The sequence below is a fragment of the Hylobates moloch genome, unplaced genomic scaffold (assembly GCF_009828535.3).
Source record: "Hylobates moloch isolate HMO894 unplaced genomic scaffold, HMol_V3 SCAFFOLD_8, whole genome shotgun sequence".
NCBI classification, from domain to species: domain Eukaryota; kingdom Metazoa; phylum Chordata; class Mammalia; order Primates; family Hylobatidae; genus Hylobates; species Hylobates moloch.
In genome coordinates, this window is record NW_026652283.1 from 70,082,193 (window position 1) to 70,095,042 (window position 12,850).

The following is a 12,850-nucleotide window of genomic DNA, read 5'->3' on the forward strand; positions in this document are numbered from 1 at the left end:
GTGCCAGAATAGGCGCACCATGGAATAAAGGAGAAAATTTCCTTCAGGAAAATTACTGAGGTCCCATATAACAAAAAGGAAGATTTTCCCTTCCTGGAAAAGGCATCAGACCTCATCTTCTAATGGAATAATTATGAGTTTAGAAATCATGGTTAAGCTAAATAAAGTAGTAGAAGAAAAAGAAAATATAACTTTAAGAATATATATTTAACGATGAAAGCATGTTGATAATTAAACTGTAAAGTAGGCATTACTGGTAAATACATTAAGGGTGTGTGTGTGTGTGTGTGTGTGACAGGACATTGGGAAAATATGTTTCTATGAGGACAAATAATAATGATAGTTAACTTACTGAGCAAATACTATGTGTTAGCACTATAGTAAGATGTTTACATGTTTTGGAATAAAACATTCACATGAAACATGTTATCTTCATTTGATAGATCTGGTGCAGAAAGTTAAGCAACTAAACAATAATTGTACAAATGATAAGTAGAGGAGCCAGGGTTCAAACCAATGAACCTGGCTCTAAGGACTATGCTTTCAATTATTGTGCAACAGCAGGATAAGGAATTCCACAAATTTAGAGCAGTGATGTTGGAATCTGTTAGCCCAGGAACCTTCTTTTCTCCCTATTTATTCACTCTGGATATCACTGCAGTCAAGTCATAAAATTTTCATAGATTTTAGTTACCCTATCTTTAAAACATGGTTAATTTTATCCAATTGTGCCCACCTTGCCCCAGAGATTATCGCTAGATATTTGTGGGGATTTTTTAAATTAGTTTTTATTTTTTTAAGTTCCCAGATACATGTGCAAGATGTGCAGGTTTGTTACATAGGTAAACGTGTGTCACGGTGGTTTGCTGCACCTATCAACCCATCACCCAGGTATTAAGCCCGGTATGCATTAGCTCTTCTCCCTAATGCTCTCGGCTTCTCCACCACCCTCCCCCAACAGGTCCCAGTGTGTGTTGTTCCCCTGCCTGTGTTGCAGGACTTTTCCTTAGTTCAGCTAAAGATGGGGTTCTTATCACACAGCCATAAACATTTAGGCATGCAAACTGTTTTTGAAGGGTGAGCAGGGCAGGGTTTATTAGGCATAAAGGAAAAAAGGGGGAACAGGAGCTCAGCGGAGCTAGAGTCCTCCTAGTACAGGCTTCCCACCTTACAGTTTTAATCCCAGGTTCCACCCAGGAAGAGGAGGGGCCAGGCTCCTCCCCACTGCAAATGGAGTGAACTTCTGTGCCTCCACCCCAGCTCAGGTTGGTGGGGGGTCTCTGCCTGGAAGCCCTTCCCATCTGGCTGTCTCTCTTGCGTCCATGTATTCTCATTGTTCAGCTCCCACTTATAAGTGAGAACATGCATCCCTAGATATTTGCAAAGTTCTCTGAGATTTGTTAATAAAAGCTGTGCTGTGAAGATAAAATTTTTAAAAATGATGTGCATCTCAGAAAAATTAACCCAAATGGCTTAATGGCCATCAGCACCTAACACTGTATAGTCTACTAAATTGATAAATCTTCTTTAAATGTACTTCATCCAGCAGAAAATGCTAAATATCTTTTCATCTTTTAATAGGAGCTAAATAAGAAAAGCCACGTGAGCTAGAGTTTTCTCTTCATTCAACCTTCAATATTTTATCTCGGTCGTTCATTGATTGTCCATGTTGCTTTAAGACTGTCCTTCTGGGGAAGACTAAGATATGAAGTTTTGTGAAGTTATGAGCGACAGTATGTCTGTGCAGTAGGCAGAAGTGTTACTTCCCTCATTGTACTGATATTTGTGTATAGTAGTGTGGCGTATATTTCCATCTCTCTCTAAAGCATATGAGAAGTTAATTTGGCAGGGCATACCATCTCCCCTTTGTGAACCTTTGTCTCCCATCTGTGTTACAAAGAGTTTGGACTCAGTGTTCTTTCCAACTGTAGCACGGGGTGCTTCTCTGTTTATTATTCACACTATATGTGTCTTAAGTTATACTTACTAAATTTTTTTCTGAAGATAGCCATCTATAGAGAGGGAAACAGGTCACCAAAAAAGGGTGCAAACGTTTCTCTTGAATAATAGAATAGACCCTCATCTGTGTAAAATGGTTTATAAGTGGCTCAGCCAAAATATAGGGAGGACAAAAGGAACGGGAAAACAGCAGGGTTGACCTGAATGAGCTCTGCACATTCACTCTGGCTCACTAATGTTCTGTGTGTGCACATAATAAGTGTTTAATAAATGTTTGTCAAATAAATAAAGTCCATGTGCACTTTATGCCTCTCTGGCTCTCAAAGCACTTTCTCGTGCATTGTCTCATTTGACCCCACAATATCCTTACAAAGTGGCTACAGCAGGTATTCTTAACCCTGTTTTCCAGATTCAAGAAACCGAGCCTCAGAGCATTTGAGTGATTATGCCCAGGTCACAAAGCTAGTAAATGACAGAGCCAGGTCTCAAACGGAGGGCTTTTAACTTTAAATTCTGTGTTCTTTCCATGGCATTATGCAAGCCTCGTAATTCTAAGATACAGTCCTAAAATAACACAAAAGACTCAGCCAGCCTCCTTCTTTATTCCCTTGACCTCATTAAAGCTTTAAATGGAACTTGTCCTCACAAACTTAGGGTGCAACATCAAATCCGTCTGAGTTTCTAGGGCACGTAGCAACAGCTTGCTTTAATCTAATAATTGGCTGAAGTAGAACCACAGAAAGAACATAAAAAAGGCAAATTGTTATTTTTCAAAACCAAGCCATTCCCTGCCTAAAAGGTTCACAGCTTTTTCCTTTTCCAAGAAAATATTTATCCCCCTAAAAGATTTCTTCCCGTTAACAATATTTTTACAGCCTTTGTGATACTTTTACAGCATTTTAGATGCAATCTAAATACTATATATTTCAAGAATGGAACCATTACATTAAGAACGCTGCGTATGTTTAAAAGTGTCTTTTATGAGGTTTATTAAAAGAAGCCATAAATTTCGGAGAAAGGTTTAAGCCATATTACATTGATCTTACTTCTCATTTAAACAAAATGTAAACTTTAAGTAAAACCTTGATGTGGAATGTAAACTCGCTCATATACCCTGAGCTTACTCATTCACATGTGCCACCTTTAAAATATTAAATCATCTATGAAGCACTCCATTTCTTTGAGTGTTTTCCAATCACAACAAATAGCTTTCTGGTGATTGCTTGTACCTGTTGAATTTCTTGAATTCATTGACAGTGAGGAATGGGTGGTGCCGACTGGACACAGAGCAGGGTTTTCAAATAGTTCTAGGCTCTGCACGCCTAAGGCAGCTTGTAGCCCAGGTTAACTCTTGAGGTGCCCTCTCCAAAAATAAACTCATACGCCAAAGGTAGGTGCTTTTATCCCCATTTTATAGATGGAAATACTAAGGCACAAATAAGATTGAGCAATCTTCCGAAGTCACACAGTCAATAAGGAAGAGTCAGTGTGTAAACCCAGGCAGTCTGGCTCCAGATGGCTGACGCCCAAGCTTTGCTCCAGAGTCTGATTCTATCCTGCCTTCTTTACAGGATTATGAGGATTAGATGAGGTAATACACAGAAAGCATTTAGCACAGTGCTTGACAGATAGCACTCAACAAGATTAGCAATTAACATCATCATTACTATTAGCTAGTTCGTGTTAAGGCTGATAGTTATTACCATCCTTCACAAGGGTCAAAGCAAACTGTGCTACGTACCCAAAATTACCCTCTGTAATATTGTGATACAATAAGAAATATATATTTGATTTTCATCTGCAGTTTCTGGCACAGAGCTCCTAAAACCCTCAAAATTTCTAAGTGATAGAGGTGAGAGGAGCATCTTTTGTTATTCATAACAAGCTCCTTTCAACCATACCTGAGTTTATGTTAACGAGATAACTGATGGCTGGAAGCCCCTAGATAGTTTCAGGATGAGAGCTGGTTGCCAGAGGAATCAGCAGTGTGACTAGAGGGTTGAAACTTTCAGCCCCAGCCCCTAACCTCCAGGGAAGGGTAGAGGGGCTGAAGATTGAGCGAATCACCAATGGCCAATAATTTAATCAATCATCCCTATACAATAGCACCTTCATAAAAACCCTAAACCATGGGGTTTAGAGAGGTTCTGGGTTGGTAAAGGAATCTATATGCTGGAAAGGGGAACAGCACACCCCAAACTCCAAAGGAACAGAAGCTCCTTGCTCTAGACTCTTCCTGATCTCACCCTATGTACCTCTTTACCTGGATGTTCATTTGTATCCTTTATAATAAACTGGTAAATGTAAGTAAAGTGTTTCCCTGAGTTCTGAGAGTCATTTATAGCAAATTATTGAAACTGAGAAGGTGATTGTGGGGACTCCTGATTTGCAGCCAAAACATATAAAATCATGGCAACCTGGGGAACCTCTACTTATGATTCGCTTCTGAAGTGGGGGGCAGTCTTGTGGGTCTGAACCCTTAACCTGCGGAGTTTCAACTCACTTCAGGCAGTTAGTGTCAGAATTGAATTAAATGGTAACATTTCTATCTGGAATGTTCTCTCATTTCTCCGCATGGCAAACTCCTATTAATCTTTCAATACAAAGGTCACATGTCATCCTCTCAATTTCTTCTTTACAAACTTTGTTGACATTTATTAAATAATATTTAAAAGGTTGCATTTTACTGATATGTTTACATGTCTCTCTCTCTCCCACGGAAGTCCAGACGGTAAAATGCTTGAAGAAATGGGCCATGCATCTCCATGTCCTTTCACCTCACACAAAGCCTGGACCAAAGGAGATCTTTCTTAAAAACCTGGCAAGTAAATGAGTGCATGATTACCCTTGTGATCTCAGCCTACTCATTTTACCTCAAAAGCTGGTCATGTCAGAATCAAGAACCAGAAAAAAAAACAGAATACAAAAAAAAAAATAAAAAATAAAAAACAAAAAACACCTTCACCCAATGCTGTACCTAAGCTCAGATCTATAGAAGTTATGGAGCAAATTCAGAAATACTGAACTTTCACCTTTGTCAGCTGGTGGAAAATAAAGCTGTAGGCTCAGCCTCAGTTGTCATAAAGCTAGCCCAAGTTAAGTTACCTCCTGCTGCTTCACAAAGTTCCTCCTTATGCCACTGTGTCCCAATTTCCCATTTCAGTTCCTTTAAGAGTTAGGCCTCAGTGGCTTCTGTCAATTATCATTCACGTGCTTTCTCAGACATGACTTGCAAATCTTAGAAAGGAGTAGGTGCTCCCTGACAAGGCCTGAGTTGAAGGAATCAAATCCAAGGTTTCTAGAAAGCAGAGAGAAAATGGTTTCCACCAGAGAGCCAATATGGAGAAAGTTTAAAACTTCCAAGTGGGTCTGGAGAGTTACAAGAGCTTTTTATAAACAGGTGATCATCACCCCTCACTCTTATTTATTTCACAACCTACCTTCTGCTATATTTTGTATTTTGGGAAGAAAGCCATTTATGTGTCAGTTTTCTTATAGAATGGTTAATGTGGTCAACCTGAACTCAGATATTATCTCACCTAACTAGCTATGTAGTAGTGACATCTACTGGGGAACATTGTCACTTCAGAGTTTTTATTTGTGTAGTGTACTAAGAAACTTTAAAATGTTCACTCACTTAAGGTTTGTAACAATCCTATGAGATAGTTAATATTATAATCTGCGTTTGTTGGATGAGGAAACTGAGACAGAGCAATGAAACAACTAGCCGAGTGTCATACAGGTATCATGTGGCAGAGCTGGGATGTGAATCCAGAGCAGCATGGCTCCAGAGTCTGTGTGCTTAAACATTAAGATCTGTTGCCTCTTCTATCATTCATCATCTGAACTCCGAATATGCCCACTAAATAGCATTTTGCCTATTTTTTTGAAGCTATGTGTTTATATTTTCAATTCCCCAATAAACACTGTCCCTCTCAGGGCAGGGTCTGTGTTTCATTTTTATATTTGCAATGTCAGCACTTAGCACAGTTCCTAACACATAATAGGCGTTTAATAAATATTTGTTAAATAAATGTTGCATAAATGAATGAATGAGCAAAAGACTATCTTCGTGTTTGAGGGCAGGTCTACAGTGGAGAGAGAGAGAATGGTCAGCAAGGTATGGATGCTCTCTTTGGAGTCATCATACTTCACACTATGGTTTTCAGAAATGCACACGAATGAGAGCTGCGGCATCTATAATTCAAGTCTGCTAATCCTTGAGCTTGTGAGAGGTGCCTCACAGCTTTTAGAATTAAGTCCACATTTCCTAGCTTGAAATAGAAGACCCTTTGGTATCTGGCTCCCAACTACCTCTCCAGCTTCTGGGTTTACAACAATACCCTGCATCCTTCCCAGTGATCTTGTACTGCTTGTGAGTCTCTGTGCAAGCCATGCCCTCACACCTGCAAGCTTTGACATTGTCTTTAACCGGAATCCTCTTTCCACCTTACCAGGCCCCTTCTTACTTTGCCTGAGCAACCCGTACTCATTTTCAAAATTCAGGCACCATCTCTTCTAAGAAACTTTCCCAGAGGTGCCAAGGCTGAGACTCTCTTCTGTGGCACAATAGCATCATGGGTAGAGGAAGTGCTCCAGGGTGCAGCTAAGAGGCCTGGGATTGAATCCCACCCTGACCATTTACTAGATGTGTGACCTTAGGTGAGCGGCTTAATTGTTCTGTGCATTAGTCCTCCCATTTTCAAAATGGGGGTATTGAAAAACAGTATCTACTTCACAGTGTTGTAAGCATTGAATGAGTGAATAAATGTACTATGTTTAGAATGGTGCATAGTAAGGGGAATTGAAGTATTTGCTATGATTATACCAATATTTTCTACTAATCTTTCTTTTCCTACCGGTCAATGAGTTCCATAACCAGAGGCTGTTTCTTCAGTGTCTTTATGTCCACAGGGCCTAGCAAAGTACCCGTTAGGAAACAATAAATGCCTGGGAGGGAGAGGGAAGAGAGCAATGTAGAAATAAATGTGTTTGTTTTTTTGTGTGGCTATAATAATGCCCTGCAAACAGAGTTAGACAGTGCATAAGCTCTGAGCAAGAAATGGAGCAAAGATGGAGCAAAGAAGTATGTTTCGTTTTGGCTTTGCCTCATTCTTCTCTCTGCGTTGTTCTGTGCCAAAATTCTTCTCTGGTTGCTTCATCCCCTCAGCCCCTTTCCTGCTGTCCAAACCCATCCCCCACCAAGACATCTTTTGAAAGTTTCAACCACTTCCACACATGTTTTCCAAAGCGATATGGTCTTTCTGGGGCCAGGCCTCATCAGCTGAGTAGGGAAACATCTCTGTAGGTACAATGTGAAAAAAAGCCAAAATGCATTTGGCTCCAGAATTCTTCCCCTGTCTCTCTCCCTCCACAGCTGAACATTCTGGTATCAGACTCATTCCTCGGTTTAAGTCATTATATTTCTAGAAAGACTGCATTCCAAATACAGAGACGCTACTCAGAAGACTAATCTCATTTATACACATGGAAGGATTTCTTGTTCCCATGGAAAGCAGAGACCTAGAGACTTAGGTAATGAGCTGGTTCAAGTTACAGAGAAAAATAAGAGTTGCCATTTATCAAGTACTTTCTATGTGCTATTAGGCTTCACGAAAATGTCTTTTAAACATTTGACTTTTAAGTGCTGTGTTAAGAAGATGGGGCTGGGTGGTTGTCCCTAACTGGTGTCCCTTTGTTGATAGGAGGAGGAGAGTTTCTGAGGAGAGAGGGCAGTTCAAACTAGGGACAGGTGTGGGCAGTGGGTCAAATACCTCCAAAGGTAAGCCCATATTAGACAGTTTTAGGAGAAGCTGCTTGCGGGATGAGGCAATGGCATGGCTACTTGGGGGTCATTCCCATCCCTCACTATATGGCCTCAAATAAAACATGTGTTTTATTACCCTCATTCTCTTCCTTTTCCTCTCTTTTTCATTAGAACCCATTCCCAAAGAGAACCAGGTAGATAAACTCTTTTTCTAAGACCGTGAGTTGTCCATTCACTCATTTGCCCAGTAGGTGTAGATTGTATACCTACGCCCTGCCATACACAGAGGAAGGCACTAGGATAAGAAATCCATGCAGACCAGCACCACTCTCAGGTTTACAGAACACAGTGAGAGCTTCAAGTAAACCTGGTATGACAAATTCTTGAAAATTTCACCCCCTCTTGAGTGGATCCCACCTCTCCTTCTTTGCTACCACTTCTTTTGTCAGCCTTCCTCATCTCTCCCATGGAACCCTGGAGGAGCATCTTAGCTGTTCTGTCTTAGGTTGACAGTCTCTGACTTCAGAACAAGAACCTTGTTCCTTAACAAGATATGTTAGAAGCTTGGGATCTGGCCCCATTTGCTTCCAGAGCCTCCTCCCCTTCGGCTTTCCCATAAGTCACATATGTCACCCCAGACCAGAGGAGACTCCAGAAGTCTCCTACAACACAATGTGTACATATTCATCTCTGAACTTTTAGGCTTGTCCCCACTCTCATTCTGTGGTCATTATTCACTTAATAATTATTCTCACCCTTTACAACTCATCTCCACTGGAACCTTCACCAACCTTCTCAGAAAGTTTCCTCCTCCCCTGTGTGCTCCCAGCACCTTGTCCAACGAAACTGATCTCCTTGCTTTAATCATTTTCTTACATGCATGTTTGCTTCCAGAGACTGTGAGCTTTGGGGTCCAGGAAATGTTTCCTAGTGATATCTGTATTTGCCATCCACGAGGCCCCCATCACACTGAAGACGCGTGTTAGAAGCCCCAATTATGCTAGAATGAATCAGTGAATGAGTTGAAATGAAAAGAAGAAAAGAATAAATATTTTAAGGGATAAAATACAGTAGAGTTGTGTAAAAGGGCTATGGGAACTCATACCTGGAGTTACTCACTCTACCTAGAGGAAGTGAGGGAAAGGAATCTCCTTTATGCTTTGAAGGATCATTAAGGACTGTCCTCTATTTCTGGTAGAGGTACATTTAAAAGGGGCAGAAAGCACACCTTAGGGGCTGCCAAAATTCCCTAACAGCGATGGGTTAGATTTCCATTACCCTATCATGGGCTCCTGAGTTCACATCATTAAACAGATTCCTATCTGAATATCTAACCCTACTTTCCTATGCATGTTTTTCTTCTCCTGGGGAAATGCAGGAGTCTGTACTTCTCTAGAAAGGCTATTAAAAATTTCCGAGATTATATAATATTTTACCTTTTGCATCTGGCTTATTTCACTTAGCATAATGTTCTCTAGTTTCATCCACGTTGTCACAAAAAACAGAATCTTCTTTTTTATTAAGGCTGAATAATTGCCCATTTTATATATACAAGTTGAGCATCCCAAATATGAAAACCCAAAATGTTCCACAGTCCAAAATTTTTGGAGTACCAATATGACATTCAAAGAAAATGCTCACTAGAGCACTCTGGGTTTCAGATTTTCAGATTTGGTATGCTCAACCGGTAAATATAACGCAAATATTTCAAAATCTGAAAGAAAGGTAAAAATCCAAAACACTTCTGTTCCTAAGCATTTTGGATACAGGATACTCAACTTGTGTATATACATCATAGTTAGGTAGGATTAATGGTCTAGAGATGTAAATGTACAGCATGATCACTATAGTTAATAATAAGGTATTTTATACTGGAAATTTACCAAGAGAGATTTCAGGTGCTCTCACCACACACACACACACACAAGATGATAACTATGTAAGGAGATGAATATGTTAATTAGCATGAGTCTAGTAATCATTTCATTATGCATATGTGTATCAAGACATCATGCTGTACACCATGAATATATACATTTTTTGTTTAATAAAAGAAAGACAGAAATGGCTGGGAGTGACTTGGGCACAAAAGGAATAGCCAGGCCCTGGTGTCTCTTCCTTTCCATCACTTCTGATGTCAGTCTTGCTTCAGTGCTCCCTCCACATGCAGGCCTGCTCTTATTTGCAGGTCACAATCTCGTGTTCATAAGATCCAAAGTCCAAAGTAAATCTGGATGGGTACACAGGGCAGCTTTTCATAGTCCCATGTCCCACAGTCTCACCAACTCCCACATAAATGCTCTGGGCTTTCAAGTGCTTTAAAGACTCTCCTGGATTTCCCTGTCATTCTTGCTACAAACTTAAGATTGAGAAAGGGAAGAGAGATGGTAATAACATCAAGAGTAAGGGCACAAGATTTTCTTTTCTTCATGATCATCTTGTAGGAAATGACTAGTTTTTCAATTGCCCATTAGCTATTGTAATTGGCTACTGATTCATTGAAGGCAAGCAGCTCAAATATTTGCATGCATAGATATTTCCTCAAGATATGAAATGCTATGGTGAATGTAAATCTCTCTATAGATGTGGTGATTCTTCCGTACATTGTGTGAGGCACATGACTTAGGCACAGGCTTTCCCATTGCCACATCTATACCCTTTTCTTGAATTTGGAGAAATAGTGGCACTTGAATTTAATTCAGTTCCTGTAGCTTTATTTTAATCACCTCAACTCTACCCTTATCTTATTTCTTGAAAAAAAATTCTACTTTTCTAACTCTCAGTCAAACAAATTAACACATTTGTGTGTGTATCCTTTCCAAATCTTGAAGAAACCATTTTAATGTTCAGAAAACTGTTTATATTTCTGGTAAAAACAAATATTCTACAATGTCGCCTAGCTGTTCTACGAATCAATTTTGAGGAGTTCTGTTGTAGAGACAAGTTATAAATATTGGAGCCTGATGATCATCATCACAATAAAGAGAATAAATAAATATAAAAGTCAAAAACCCCTGAACAGTGATGCCTCTGAAGATACATATCAGCAGGCAGAACATACTCTTCTTCTTTGAAATAAAGTAAAACTTAACATGAAGGGGAAACATGAAGAACCCTGGAGAATTTTATGTTAGGACATAAAGAAGCCCTGAGCTACCGTATGGATTCAGGCAGAATAGAAGCAAGAGAAATAGTGTTTCTCAATGCACTAGGAGCAAAGGAGTTTAAAGAATAGGACAAGGATGAGAGAGGGACAGACGAGAGGAGCAGATGGAGAAGGAGGAGGAGGAAATGGAGAAGGAGAAGGGGGGGAGATGGAAAAGAAGGGGAAGGAAAGAAGGAAGGAAGGAAGGAAGGAAGGAAGGAAGGAAGGAAGGAAGGAAGGAAGGAAGGAAGAGAGGGAGGGAGGGAGGGAGGGGGGGAGGGGGGGGGGGGGGGAATGGAGTGAGTTGTCCATTACATCCGACAGCTTAAATGTATTGGTAAATTAACCCCATGAAGGTTAAGTGAAAGAGAAACCATGTTGTCAGGATGAATACTAAGGCAGTTCAAAACTAAAGGAAGAGATAAAAAGCCCCAGGAGCACTAGCAACTAGAGTAGGCCCGAAGAGTTAGGACCCCAGCGCTACAGGGAGCCACTGTCTGAGCAACCATGCTTCCCATCCTTATAATTTCTATCAAAGTTTCAGATTTGAAATAGAGAAGATCTGATTGGCCTGGCTTGGTTCGGATTTAAAAGCTTCTGGATCAATAGCTATAGCTAATTTTTCAGGGCAGGGGTAAGAGTAGAGGACAGATGTGTATCAAAGCCAGTTAAAAGATACCTTTTTAGAGACAGGGTTTAACCATGTTTGTCAGACTGGTCTCACACTCCTGACCTCAGGTGATCCACCTGTCTCGGACTCCCAAAATGCTGGGATTACAGGCGTGAGCCACCGTGCCTGGTCCATCAGAAGCATTTTGAGGAGCTAACAATATAATGGAGAGTAAGCAGACAGAATTTCTGCCCCTCAGGAAGTTCAGGGGATCTGTATGGGCAAGGCTGCCAACCAATTAGCGTCTATTACACTAAGTCAAGAAATATTGTTTCTGAGACTGACACAGGAAAATCTGCAAAACAGAAAGCTGTAGACTTACTTCTGCAGGAATTCTTGACAATAAGTCCTCCACTGAAACCCCCAAACCATGTAGCAGCTTATGAGGTTTCAGTTTTAAGGAGGTAGGGAGAAGAAAGGGAGAGACAGAGAGACAGAGATGGAGAACATGGTTGAGAGAAAGAGAAGCCTTATCAAGTTAAGGAAAGATCAACTTTATATTAAACAACGTTAGACACAAATTACGGTTAATAGAAAGAAGTCCAAATTGTACTCACATTTGTGATAATTACTTAGCATAGTACTTGGTACAGTAGATGCATAAATATTAACTAAACCTGAATTTATGCTTTATTTATTGATAGAAAGTCACAAAATACAGGCATAGTAACAGATATACAGGCTTTACATACAGGCAGTTTGAACTCTGGTATATCATTGCTATGTGACCCTGGACAAAGAAGTTACGGTCTTTAAACTGGGGACATTAAGGTATATTGATAGAGTTTCATGAAGATTAAATAAAATAATGTATATAAAATCATATAGTAAGTGCTCAGTAAATATTCATTCCTCTCTTCATCTTCTTATTAAGCACATGTTCTTAACATCCAGCATTTGATTTCACTAGAAAGTTTATGTTTTAAAACAAAATCTTAAAAAGTTATTCTTATAAATGTAATGTGCTAGACAGAAAATTTAGGTCTTACTATGTTTCTAGCAGTTCAATGAGACTGTCCATTAAAGGCTGCCGCTATCACCACCCGGTGGCAGCATACTGTATAATTTTTTAAAATTTAAAAATGACATATACGTATTTACAGGGTAAAGTGTGATATTTTGATACCTGTATACAATGCATAATAATCAAATTAGGGTAATTAGCATATTTATCACCTCAAATATTTATCATTTCTTTGTGTTGGGAACGTTCAAAATCCTCTCTTCTAGTTATGTAAAAATATAGAATAAATAATTATTAACTATAGTCATCCTTCAGTGTTATAGAACACTAGAACTTATTCCTCAT